Source organism: Euleptes europaea, chromosome 5 (assembly GCF_029931775.1).
Source record: "Euleptes europaea isolate rEulEur1 chromosome 5, rEulEur1.hap1, whole genome shotgun sequence".
Lineage (NCBI taxonomy): Eukaryota > Metazoa > Chordata > Lepidosauria > Squamata > Sphaerodactylidae > Euleptes > Euleptes europaea.
The window spans coordinates 17,425,146-17,438,194 of NC_079316.1; the positions used below are offsets into that span (position 1 = coordinate 17,425,146).

General features: G+C 45.3%; 1 protein-coding gene across 5 annotated transcripts in view; it reads right to left on the reverse strand.

The window, feature by feature from the left end:
- Positions 1-13,049, reverse strand: part of NLGN1 (neuroligin 1) — a 553,403-nt gene that overhangs the window by 84,494 nt on the left and 455,860 nt on the right. The gene's annotated exons all lie outside the window — the stretch shown is intronic.

The window sequence follows — 13,049 nt, forward strand, 5'->3', positions numbered from 1 at the left end:
AGATCTCTCAGCCTCACCTACCTCACAGGGTGTATGTTGTAGGGAGAGGAAGGGAAAGAGATTGTAAACTGGTTTGATTCTTCCTTAAGCGGTAGAGAAAGTCGGCATATAAAAACCAGCTCTTCTTTTTCTTCTACATGCAGAATGCCTTAAGCTCCCTACGTGGCAACTGTCAGTCAAAAAATCTCTGAGGTCAGGGTTGGAAAAGACCTCCATTTAAGAGCCAGCATGGTGTAGTGGTCAAGAGTGGGGGACTCTAATCTGGAGAACCAGGTTTGATTCCCCACTCTTCCATGAGTTGCGGAGGCTAATCTGGTGAACTGGATTTGTTTCCCCACTCCTCCATATGAAGCCAGCTGGGTGACCTTGGGCTAGTCACAGCTCTCTCAGCCCCACCTACCTCACAGGGTGTCTGTTGTGGGGAGAGGAAGGAAAGAAGATTGTAAACTAGTTTGATTCTCCTTAAAAGGGTAGAGAAAATCAGCATATAAAAACCAACTCTTCTTCTTCTTCTAAAACCCAGGAGAGATGGAGAAACCCAGATTTCATTTGGCTGAATGAGATCCAGGAATGGGATCCATCCTCTGTTGCAGGTATTTAGACTCGACACGGCCAGAGGTGCAAGCCCAAGTGTTTTTGGCCCATTGTCTGTGGCCCTGAGTAAACCAGCTCTGTGCATCCAGGACCAGTCCAGTATGTTGGAGTTGTGGAAAGGGCAAACTTTATGTTATGAGGTTTACTTATTTTTTTTCAATGAAAAAAATGAGCTCCTAAGGCTTAGGAGCTACCAGTCACAAAATGACTGTATAGAGACAGTCAGAAGATAGCAGCTGGTACAAAAATCACAGCATTTCAGAGCAGGTCTGCAGTGCTGCAGGGAAATATAATGCTTTCCCAAAACTGGATTTGCTCTGCAGATAGTGTTGCCAAATTCTAGGTGGAGGCTGGAGATCCCCAGGAATTTCAACTGATCTCCAGGCTACAGAGATCAATTCCACTGGGAAAATCGGCTGCTTTGGGGAGTGGGCTGAATGGCATTATACCGCACTGAGGACCCTCCCCTCCCCAAACCCTGCCCTCCGCAGCTTCACCTCCCAAACCTTGAATTTCCCAATCTGGAATTTGCAACTCTACTTGTGGGGGGTGGGATATAGTTACTCTTATATTTGCCCCTGAAGAAGCAAATAGAAGCTTGGATGCAGGGTGAAAGAGTCAATAACATACTCCTTTCCTATCCAGAGCAAGTGTGTGTGTGTGTGTGTGTGTGTGCACATGTGAAGGAGGAGGTGGAGAGTCAGATGATAATGGGAGCAGGTGCTGTCCTTATCCTATCCAGAGGCGAGAAGCTGCAACTGGAATTTTAAAGGGAAGGATGAGAAAACAATTTACAGTGGAACCGGAGCAGGCGCAGAGAGCTTTCAATTGCTTGGAGAGTGACTAGTCACTGCCATGTGAATTTCTGCCCACCCCGTTCTAAATATGTATTTTTGTGCTTCTGCTCTTTTAAGACCCCAGTGGGGAGAAAAAAATGGGACAAATATACTTAAAGATACAGAGTAGATCATTCTGGGTTAATGAGCCAATAGTCTGATTTCATATATGTTCATGATGTAATGCCCTTTTATAGATCTATGCGCAACCCATATTACTGTTTCTTTAACAGAGATGGCTATCATTTTATAACTACCTTTTCATTTTATTATGTTTTTTTAAAGAATTGGATTTGGGGTGGGGGGGATGGTTCCACTGCGTCTGCACCCAGGGAGCAAAGAGGTCAAGGACCAGGCGCTGTTCATAAAACTGCTCCCGAATTAGCAGCTACAAAAGACACACCCCTGGTCAGTCCAGCCACTAGCAGAAAAGAACTGGTTTGCAGACAGACACTGGGCTGAAGGGCAAATCTAAGCAGAACAACACCCTTCTAATTTCATTGAAGTCAACGGGCTTCAAAGGGTGCAATTCTATGATTCACTGATAGCATCCAAGCCTTTGTTTATGTTACATCCATGTGTACAGGGAGCTTGGGAAGCCCTATGCATGGTCACTAGGGTTGCCAACCTCCAGGTACTAACCGGAGATCTCCTGCTATTACAACTGATCTCCAGCAGATAGAGATCAGTTCACCCAGAGAAAATGGCTGCTTTGGCAATTGTACTCTATGGCATTGAAGTCCCTCCCCTCCCCAAACCACACCCTACTCAAGCCCCACCCCAAATAGCTCCAGGTATTTCCCAACCCGGTGCTGGCAACCCTAATGGTCACTCAGTTCCAGGTTTTAGAAGGCCCTGGGCTAGGATTACCAGGTCCCTCTTTGCCACTGGCAGGAGGTTTTTGGGGCGGAGCCTGAGAAGGGCGAGGTTTGGAGAGGGACTTCAATGCCATAGAGTCCAATTGCCAAAGCAGCCATTTTCTCCAGGTGAACTGATCTTTATCGGCTGGAGATCAGTTGTAATAGCAGGAGATCTCCAGCCAGTATCTAGGCATTGAAGTGCCTAGATCTCCACCCCAAAAATATCCAGATATTTCCCAACCCAAAGCTGGCAATAGGGTTGCCATCCTCCAGGTAATGGGACTCCGCCCCAAAAACCTCCCACCGGTGGCAAAGAGGGACTTGGCAACCCTACCCACAGAGAACAGTTCACCTGGAAAAATGGCCACTTTGGCAATTGGACTTATGGAATTGAAGTCCCTCCCCTCCCCAAACCCCATCCTCCTCAGGCTCTGCCCCAAAAACCTCCTGCTGGTGGCAAAGAGGGACAGCTCCTTGTACACACAAACATCTGAAAAGGCTGAACCTCTCAGCACCTACTAAAGACCCTTTCAGCATACGGCAGCTTACTGATGTACTTCAATATGTTGAGTAGATCATGAGTAGACCATGTGAAAGTTGGTAAAGCACAAGGAAGCCGGCACAGAGTCGCCACCAGCAGGAGAGAAATTAGCAGTCATGATGGTAGGACTAAGAATGGCGTTGTGTTGACTTCAGCATACAGCAGCAATGTTCACACAAGTGACTCAGCAATTAACGGCCCAGCTAAATCATCCCAGTTGGTCGGGATGATTAAGCCACAACGTCACTTCGGTTCTACAAGACCGGCCTCATCACTTTCTGCTCTGGCTACGCTTCTCTTCAAAATGAGAAATCAGTGGATAATTGCGGCTGTCATTTTGGGGTGGTAAAATTGCATATTGGCAACACCAAATAAGTGTCCCAAATAATGCAGTGGTTTTGGAATAGTTATCTCAGGTCCACCGGAAAAGGGTATGAAGGCTGAAGTTCCACCTAGTATTTAACAATTAAGCCAACTGTACAGAATAGAGAAAGATACTCCGGCTCAACAGGCTGGAACTATGTGCAATTTCAAACTAATTAGCACCTCCGATTGGAGATGTGGGTCTCTATAACAATGCCTTCGTGTTGTAAGAGCCATGCATTTTTCAGCTGGGAAGCCTAGTTCCAGTAAATTAACGGGGAGAAACATAAAGAAGTCCGGCATTATATGTGGGACGATAAGCATGGAGGAAGATGTAATGACATTTGGGGAAATAATCTTAGAATTTCAGCAGAACATTAAATTGCCCTTTCATAATGAGAATGACTAACCAAATCTCCTCACTCCAATTACGCCAGGGGAGAAATGTTTCAGATTTGCAACAGGGTTTGCAAAGACGAGTCAGGTAGTGCTGGTCCCCACTGATTATTGGTGCAAGCAGGGATTATTTTGAATTTCTCATCTGTGCGCTTTTGATCAGAAAATTCCCATCCTCTCTCCCACCTCCAAGCCACCTTGTGCCAAGAGGCAAGTCACGGTATAAATATTTTAATTAATAAGTAAAATAAAACTGCAAGTCGAACACATGGGTCTTGCATCAAATTTATCCCATGAAATGTATGTATTTGCCAATATAGAATCAAAGAGTTGGAAGGGACCACCAGGGTCATCTAGTCCAACCCCCTGCATAATGCAGGACATTCACAACTATCTCCCCCCCACACCCCCAGAGACCCCTACTTCATGCCCAGAAGATGGCCAAATTGCCCTCCCTCTTATGAACTGCCTAAGGTCATAGAATCAGCATTGCTGACAGATGGCCATCTGTGAGTGTGTGCAAAAGTGCCGTCAAATCGCAGCCAACTTTTTGGGGTTTTCAAGGCAAGAGACTAACAGAGGTGGTTTGCCAGTGCCTTCCTCTGCACAGCAACCTTGGTATTCCTTGGTGGTCTCCCATCCAAATACTAACCATGGCTACTAGTAAAAATGGTACTAGTCATGATGCATACCTTTTCTCTCCAGGATCAGATGAGCATGCCTATTATATTAGGTGCTGTGGAACACAGGCAGGATAATGCTGCCGCAACCGTCTTGTTTGTGGGCTTCCTAGAGGGGCCTGGTTGGCCACTGTGTGAACAGACTGCTGGACTTGATGGGCCTTGGTCTGATCCAGCAGGGCTTTTCTTATGTTCTTATGATCCCTTGAACGTATAAAAAGAAAAGTTTGCAAAAGTGCACTCTTGAACTCAAAAGAGGAGTTTAGAAGTTATTGTTCAAGCTCTGTCTCCCCCATTTAATAATAAGGATAATAATGGCCTACCATGAAGTATTGCTGTAAGATTCACAGAGAGAATGTACAAAAAAGCAATTTGAATCCTCAAACCACACTATATGAATGCTTGCTATTATTAGCAACTTTGTCCAACAGATATACATAACATATTATTAGGGTTGCCAAAATCCAGGTACTAGCAGGAGATCTCCTGCTATCAGAACTGACCTCCAGCCGATAGAGATCAGTTCACCTGGAGAAAATGGCCGCTTTGGCAATTGGACTCTATGGCATTGAAGCCCCTCCCTTCCCCAAACCCTGCCCTCCTCAGCTCCGCCCCAGAAATCTTCAGGTATTTTCCAACCCAGAGCTGGAAACCCTACATATTATGGGTAGGGGTCATGGTTCTGGGGTAGAACATCTGCTTGGCATGGAGAAGATCCCAGGTTCAGTCCCCAGCATTCCCCTTCACTGAGGACCCTGAACTGCTGCCATTCTGAGTACATAATATTGACCTTGATAGACGAGTGTTCTCACACAGACATAGTATGAGTACGGTTGCCAGGTTCCTCTTCACCACCGCCTAGAGGTTTTTGGGGCGGAGCCTGATGAGGGGAGGTTTTGGGGAGGGGAGGACTTCAGTGCCATAGAGTCTAATTGTCAAAGCAGCCATTTTCTCCAGGTGAACTGATCTCTGTCGGCTGGAGATCAGCTGTAATAGCAGGAGATCTCCAGCTAGTACCTGGAGGTTGGCAACCCTAAGTATAAGGCATGTTCATGTGTCCTTAAACTGAGAAAGAAATCTCAAAATTATACCAGACTCATTCTCATCTGACACAGCAGAGCTCTAGACCCAAGGAGATAAACCTCCACTCCCCACTAGGGTTGCCAACCTCCAGGTGGTGGCTGGAGATCCCCCACTATTACAAATGATCTCCGGGCAATAAAGATCCTTCACCTGGAGAAAATGGCTAATTTGGAAGGTGGTCTCTATGGCACTGTACCCTACTGAAGTCCCTCCCCTCCTCAAAACCTCCCCTCTTCAGACTCCATCCTGAAAATCTCCATGTATTTCCCAACCCAGACCTGGCAACTCTACTCCCCACAGAAACCACTATTTGGGGCAGTGGCTCCCAACTTTTTTGAGTCAGGGAGCACTTTTCAAGACATAAATTTGTCACGGAGCACTAATTTTCACCTAGCACCTATATACTAAACCGAATGATAGTATTTTTCTTTCCAATCTCTTCATGGAGCACGAGGAGATGTTTCGCAGAGCGCCAAGTGCTCCGTGGAGCAGTTTTGGAACTGCGGTTCTGGGGGAAAGGAGAAACAATATACTTGGTCATTTTGTTCTCCGTTTCTTATTTAAGGCATTTATTTCTCTTCCTTGTGACTTCTCTCCTCTCACCAAATACATTGTGTTAGAAAGGCCAGAGAAGGGAAAGATCAAAATATCTTCATCCGGCACTTTTAATCTCCTCTGACCACCTGACCTCTGGTTTAGCAGGACATTGACAAAGGTCTGCAGCAAGTAAAGTCTGACCAGGAGGTATTCTGGAATATATTTCCCCCTATTCTTTTAATCCAAGAAAATGACCTTTTTAAAAAAAAAAAAAAAAAGGTGAGAACAATGAAAGCAAGGCATATAAGCGTCAAAGCCATTGTGTCACTGTGCTAAAATGGATAATTTCCTGAACACATGAAGCTAGATTGCATTGAGTCAGACCATTGGTATATCAGGGTCAGTATTGTCTACTCTGACAGGCAGCTGCTCTCCGGGGTCTCAGCTAAGGGTCCTTCACGTCACCTAGTTTGCAGATGACACCAAATTATTTAGGTTGGTTAAAACAAAATCGGACTGTGAAAAGCTCCAGAAGGATCTCTGCATACAGGAAGAATGGGCATTAAAATGGCAAATGAGATTCAATGTGAGCAAGTGTAAAGTGATGCATATTGGGGCAAAAAATCCCAACTTCACATATACACTGATGGGATCTGTGCTGGCAGCGACAGACCAAGAAAGGGATCTTGGGGTGGTAGTGGATAGCTCAATGAAGATGTCAGCCCAGTGTGCGGCTGCTGTAAAAAAGGCAAATTCCATGCTGGCTATAATAGACGAGGAATAGAGAATAAAACTGCTGCTATCATACTGCCCTTGTACAAATCTATGGTGAGACCACACTTGGAATACTGTGTACAGTTCTGGTCACCACACCTAAAAAAGGATATCACAGAGCTTGAGAAGGTGCAGAAAAGAGCAACCAAAATGATTAGGGGACTAGAGCAACTGTCCTATGGGGAGCGGTTGAGACGCTTAGGGCTGTTTAGCTTGGAAAGAAGGCGGATGAGGGGAGACATGATAGAGGTCTATAAAATTATGCATGGTTTGGAGAGAGTGGACAGGGAGACGTTTTTCTCCCTCTCCCATAATACTAGAACACGGGGTCATCTGCTAAAGCTGGAGGGCAAGAGATTCAAAACAGATTAAAGGAAATATTTTTTCACACAACGCATAGTTAAATTGTGGAACTCCCTGCCCCAGGATGTGGTGATGGCTGCCAGCTTGGAGGGCTTTAAGAGGGAGTGGACATATTCATGGAGGAGAGGGGTATTCATGGCTATTAGTTAGAATGGATACTAGTCATGCTGCATACCTATTCTCTCTAGTATCAGAGGAGCATGCCTATTATTTAGGGTGCAGTGGAGCACAGGCAGGATGGTGCTGTTGCACTTGTCTTGTTTGTGGCTTCCTAGAGGCACTTGGTTGGCCACTGTGTGAACAGACTTCTGGACTTGATGGGCCTTGGTCTGATCTTATGTTCTTTCTTATGTTCTTACTACCTGATCCTTTTAAGTAGTGCTACTGTATGTGTTAAATCACACAATAAGACTACTGATTTTCACTCATAAATAGCCCTTATTTTCGTAGATGGGAAGATATCATGCAAATCCCCTTCTTCCCTGCTGAAAACCAAGGTCAGAAGTACAGAAGATGATGGTTTTTATTTGTACAAGGACACTTCACTTATTTATGAAATCACGGAACATTAGAGCTGGAATTAATCAAACAAGCTGCCTAATCTAAAGACCTGTCCCAAACTATAATACTCTGTATAAAGCTTCCCTGTGTGTGATGGTTTTTCTAACCTATTCTCTTAAACCGTTAAGGAAGAGGAAGCAACAATTTTGGGAAGGCGCTTCTTTCTTTGTTGAACGAACCAACAAAAACAATAAGGCACTTAGTGTTAGCTCAAAGGGCCTTTTCTTCCCTTGGAATATAGCCACAATCCAACAGAGAACTAGGAATTCGAGGGAAATCTCTTAGCATAAGTACAACCAAGTGTACTGGATTGCAGTTCGCTGGGTTAAAGTAGCCACTTCAAACAATACCACATGATTGAAGACCTGGAAAAGGATCTCCTGTGGTTTTTGAAAGCTCTTGCAGCAGTAAAGGGCCTGATTTGGATTGAAGCTATGGGCTGGGAAAAGAAAGGGTTAAATATCCCCTTCCCCATAACAGAGGAGGGCCATGGCCCAGTGACAGAGCATCTGGTTGGCATGCAGAAGGTCCCAGGTTCAATCCTTGGCATCTTCAGTTAAAAAGCATCAGGTTGTAGATCAGAAGACTGAGAGGGGATATGATAACCATGTTCAAGTACTTGAGGGGCTGTCATATTGTGGAATGTGCCAAGTTGCCCAAGAAGGTCGGACCAGAACCAACGGGTTGAAATTAAATCAAAAGAGTTTCCGTTTAGACATTAGGAAGAATTTTCTAACAGAGCGGTTCCTCAGTGGAACAGGCTTCCTCGGGAGGTGGTGAGCTCTCCTTCCCTGGAGGTTTTTAAGCAGAGGCTAGATGGGCATCTGTCAGCAATGCTGATTCTGTGACCTTAGGCAGATGATGAGAGGGAGGGCATCTTGGCCATCTTCTGGTCACTAGATGTGGGGGGGGGGGAGGCAGTTGTGAATTTCCTGCATTGTTCAGGGGGTTGGACTTGATGACCCTGGTGGTCCCTTCCAACTCTATGATTCTATGTGAAAGCCCTGCACCTGAAATCCCGGAGAGCTCTTACCAGTCAGAGCAGACAATGGCCTTCCCTTTCCCTCCCTACAACAGACACCTTGTGAGATAGGTGGGGCTGAGAGAGCTCTAAGAGAACTGTGACTGGTCCAAGGTCACCCAGCAGGCTTTATGTGGAGGAATGGGGAAACCAACCTGGTTCTCCAGATTAGAGGTTGCTGCTCTTTAGCACTACACCTCGCTGAGTACCCTTGTGGTACTTGTGCATTTTCCCCCTTGAAGTAAAGAGAAGCCGGAGGAAAGTGTGGGAAAACAGAATAAAAGGAAGATTTAACCCCCCCCCATCTGACACTGCAGTCCCCATGATGATTCCTCCTGTCTCTGATAACACCATGGATTTTTTTTTAAAAAAATACTGTGTTTTCCCCTTGTGGTGGAAACAGCAGTTGGGGGGAGCATTCACTAATCTCTAGGAATGAGACCGCATTTTAACTCCCTTTCCATTCCATTTCTCCCTTGTGATAAACGAATCCAGAAATCTTTTAACTTCCCACCCATTTTTCTTTCCAAGGGTCTGAGGGTTGCCACCATACGATTTCCAACAGGAGGGCGACATTAACTATTATGCCCAAAGAAGTATTTGGATCTGTGCATCTCTCGAACTCTTTTCCTCTGACTCTGCTCTTCTGTATAGTCAGGAACTGCAACTACAGTCCCATCAAAGTACAAATTATTTTCCTTAAGAGCCACCACAGGTAAGCCACATCAAACGGCATATCTTATCTCCGTTGCCTGAAAGGTTAATTCTTTCATCTTGCAGTATCTCTTAGAACAGGTTTGTGAGTGATCTTATCAAGCTAGGAGGCAAGTGAGTAAATACCTCAATCTTCACAGTTGTCAGTCACATATAAATCTGTCCTTTGTCCAACAGCCTCCAAAGAGCCATTCTAGCTCCTTGATTTTGCTCGCTCAGAGGACCGAAATTACATCTGAAGACATACTAAAAAACTCAGAAAGGAACCTGTGGCAAATGATGCAACTCTATAACCTTACCCTATTCAAGTCCCTGGCCTCACTCCAATATTGCGCCACAACATGCTCCAGGGTTTGCAGTGAAGGACGGATCCCAATATTTGTAAAATCAGTGAATGGAGGTGGAAGATCCTATGGAATATGTGCTATGATGTTAAGCTATGCTAAGGACAGAGCAAGAAACTATGCTAAATAATGGGGCCGCTGCTTGGTTCTTCCCCTTCTCACTTAATGTTTAGGCAGACATTGGGTTGGGTCCAGCGCAAAACCTTCTCTGGTGCTAGAGCTCTTGCACAAGGGGAAACACAAGGAAAAGGCCACAACAGCCGCTTGCATGAAGTAAAACTTATGGTATCCTCACTTGAGTTTTCAGTTGTGCAAGAAACTGTACATGCAAATAATCCTGGGGTTTCAGCACGTGAACACAACAGTGTCTTCATTTTCAGAATGGTTCCCCTATGTATGGTAAGGGAAAGGGAGAAGATTGTTGCACAAGATCTTACGTGCGCATGTCATTGTGTATATGAGCAAAGGAGGACCATGGTGCTGCAGACACCTTCCCTGGTGCCCTCCAGGTGTTTTCAGAAGGAGGGCGGTGCTTTTGTCCAGCAAGGATGCTGACTGGCCATTGGAGTTCTGATTTGTCAGTGCAAATTCAAAACATCATTGCTTTGGCTGCAGCTGCACCACAGCACAAGGATGTTCACTGTGTGACTGAGGGTAAGCTTTGTGTAAGCAAGAAAATGAACAGTCATTTATGCAGGGGAAGTTTGTGTTTGGTTTGCTGCACCGTTTTCTGTTCCGAATTCTCAAACATCATATGCGTGAGGGCTTCCCCCGTCCCAGAAGAAATTCCAGGAGTACCTTGTGATTAATTATGCAATTCTGGTGAATCATGGAACTTCTGAGTCCCTCCCCCTGAAAACACATCCTTGTTGCAGTTTACTTGGAGGGGGCGGGTCAGAGCTTTTGCACAGTCAGTTACTGTCTGTGCGTGTGCTTTTGCAGAGCTGGGTATTCCTCCCCTTCTTTCTTCAATAGCTCCCTGCCAGAAGCTGCCTTCCAGCCTCTCTTCAGTTGGTGTCTTCCTGCACATTTCATGTAGGTTTCACTCCCTCTTTTGTGCTTTGCTTTGAGGGAAGGGGTTGGATGGGAGGGACAGACATGTGGGAGGGAGAAGCCAGAATGGGTGTGGGGAGAGAAACCCAGAGTTAGGACTAGGCATGGAAATGGCGGGGATTTGCCTCACTCTTATCTCCAAGCAGAATTCAAATTTGTTATAAAACAGCATCCTAGAACTGCTGGGAAAGAATGAGGGAGGAGCAAAGTGACTTCTAAAGGTTGGTAAAATCATGAATAATGCAAAGGAAGCCTCGAAGCAGTCCAGAAGGGATCGCAAGCTAACTACCCCTGCATAAATGGCCAATGTGTTCATTTTAAAAGTCATATTAAGCAGAGCTTCTGCCTGAAATGTTAAAGAGTTAGAGTTATATCCTGTCCTGGATAGCCTAGGCTAGCCCAATCTTGTCAGATCTCAGAAGCTAAGCAGCACTGGCCCTGGTTAGTACTTGGATGGAAGACCACCAAGGAAATCCAGGGTTGCTACACAGAGGCAGGCCAGGGAAACCACCTCTGAATGTCTCTTGCCTTGAAAAACCTACAGGGTCTCCGTAAGTCAACTGCGACTTGACGGCACTTTCCATCATTGTTAGAGTTATGCCTAACCTCACTCCCTGACATGTTGTGGTTGACTCTGCTTATGCAGCAGTCATTTTGTAGCTGAGTCCACCATCCTGTGTCTGAATTCCAAAGGTGCCCACAGGGTCAAAAAAGTTGGGGACCCCGAGACTAGAAGAACCAGTGGTCTGATCTAGCGCAGTAGTTCTCATGTTCTTCTGTGCTGCTGGGAGGGCATGTATGGGGAGAACTGTATATGCCATGCTAAGCTCTTCTGAAGACTGGGAGAAAAACTGAAAGATAGATGTACTTACTTAGGCCAACCTTCACCACTGTAGTTCAGTCCTCCATTTTGTGTTACTCCACTGCAGCTGAGAACCCAAAGCAGTCATTAATTTAGGGCAGGAGGACCCAACATTTTTAAGCTTGTGGGCACCTTTGCAATTTTGATACAGGGTGGGGGTGCAACCACAAGATGGCTGCCACAGAAGGTGGAGCCAACCACAAAATGCCTGCCAGAGGAGGGGGAGCCACACACACAGAGGAAGCCCAAGTGCTGGCGACAAGAGGGGTAACTTAATTAACCCTGACTTATGATGGCCCTCTAGGTTTTTCAAGGCAAGAGTGAGAGAATAAAACCAGCAGTGTGGTGGCAGCTGCCACAGAAACATTATTTTCATCTGCCAAGCCAATCAGATCGCCAGTGACCAATCAGAACTCCTGCTGGGCAAGTGTCCCATCTGGCCCCACCCATGTCTATAAACACTTGGTGAGCACCAGGAAAGGTGTTGATGGGGACTCCTGGTCTAGGGTCACCCATTCTGATCTGGGAGCAACATCTGCAGTAGAAAACTCTTTCTAGCATTCTCCTCCATCCTCACCTTTATTAAAGACGCTGCTGAGCACAGGTATTGTTTAATTGAATTTGATTCTATTTTAGAGGACACAAAAGGGTTTTCATCACCTGTGTCCCACCGCACGGACTTTTCTCAATGCAAGAATTCCACACGGCTTTGAGGGAAGGGCTGTGAGCGGCTGTTTTCCCAGGTGGAAAGAAAGCTTAGAATGGGCCTTATTGAAGAAAATGGGCTCATTTCATGATTCATTACCCCTCTTTTTAGTCCTCCCGCATAAGCAGGCTTCTTTCTGTTCCACACTGGAGACGAGCACACAATAAGGGTGGGGAAAGTTCTATGGAAAAGGTTCTACAAAACTCTTGCTCATATAGTAAAAGGTTCAATGCATTCATTCTGCAGAAGATTAGAATTTTTTTTGCCTTTTAGCCCTAATTTTCTAATCTATTCATAACTCTTTTTTTTTCTTTCTCTGTTTTTTTTCTTTCTTTCTCCTTAAACAAAATGACAGGATTGGACTATGCTGTGGTATTAACTATGGCTTTCATACTTGGTGCTTTCTTTTAGAACTGTGATGAGAACTCTTAACAGCATGAGTTTACAGTTACCTGTATTGAGGGTTTATTGCTAATAGTGGAAAGCAGATGATTGTCTGCGAGGATTTCAGGGTCTTAAATTGCAAGGGACCACGGGATTTGCAAGCTGTAAGAGACTATCATTCTTGGCATTCAGCACAGATTTGTTTACAGGTACTCCAAGATCACTGGTTAGGAATATGCTGAGATGTCATGAACAGCAATGATTATTTGAGTTCATCTGATGGGGAAGGAAAGCAGCGACACTTGTCACTGAAGCATCTGAGATTATGCTCCCAACCATACACAGAATAGTTAAGAAGATGAAAGAGCTCTACTGAT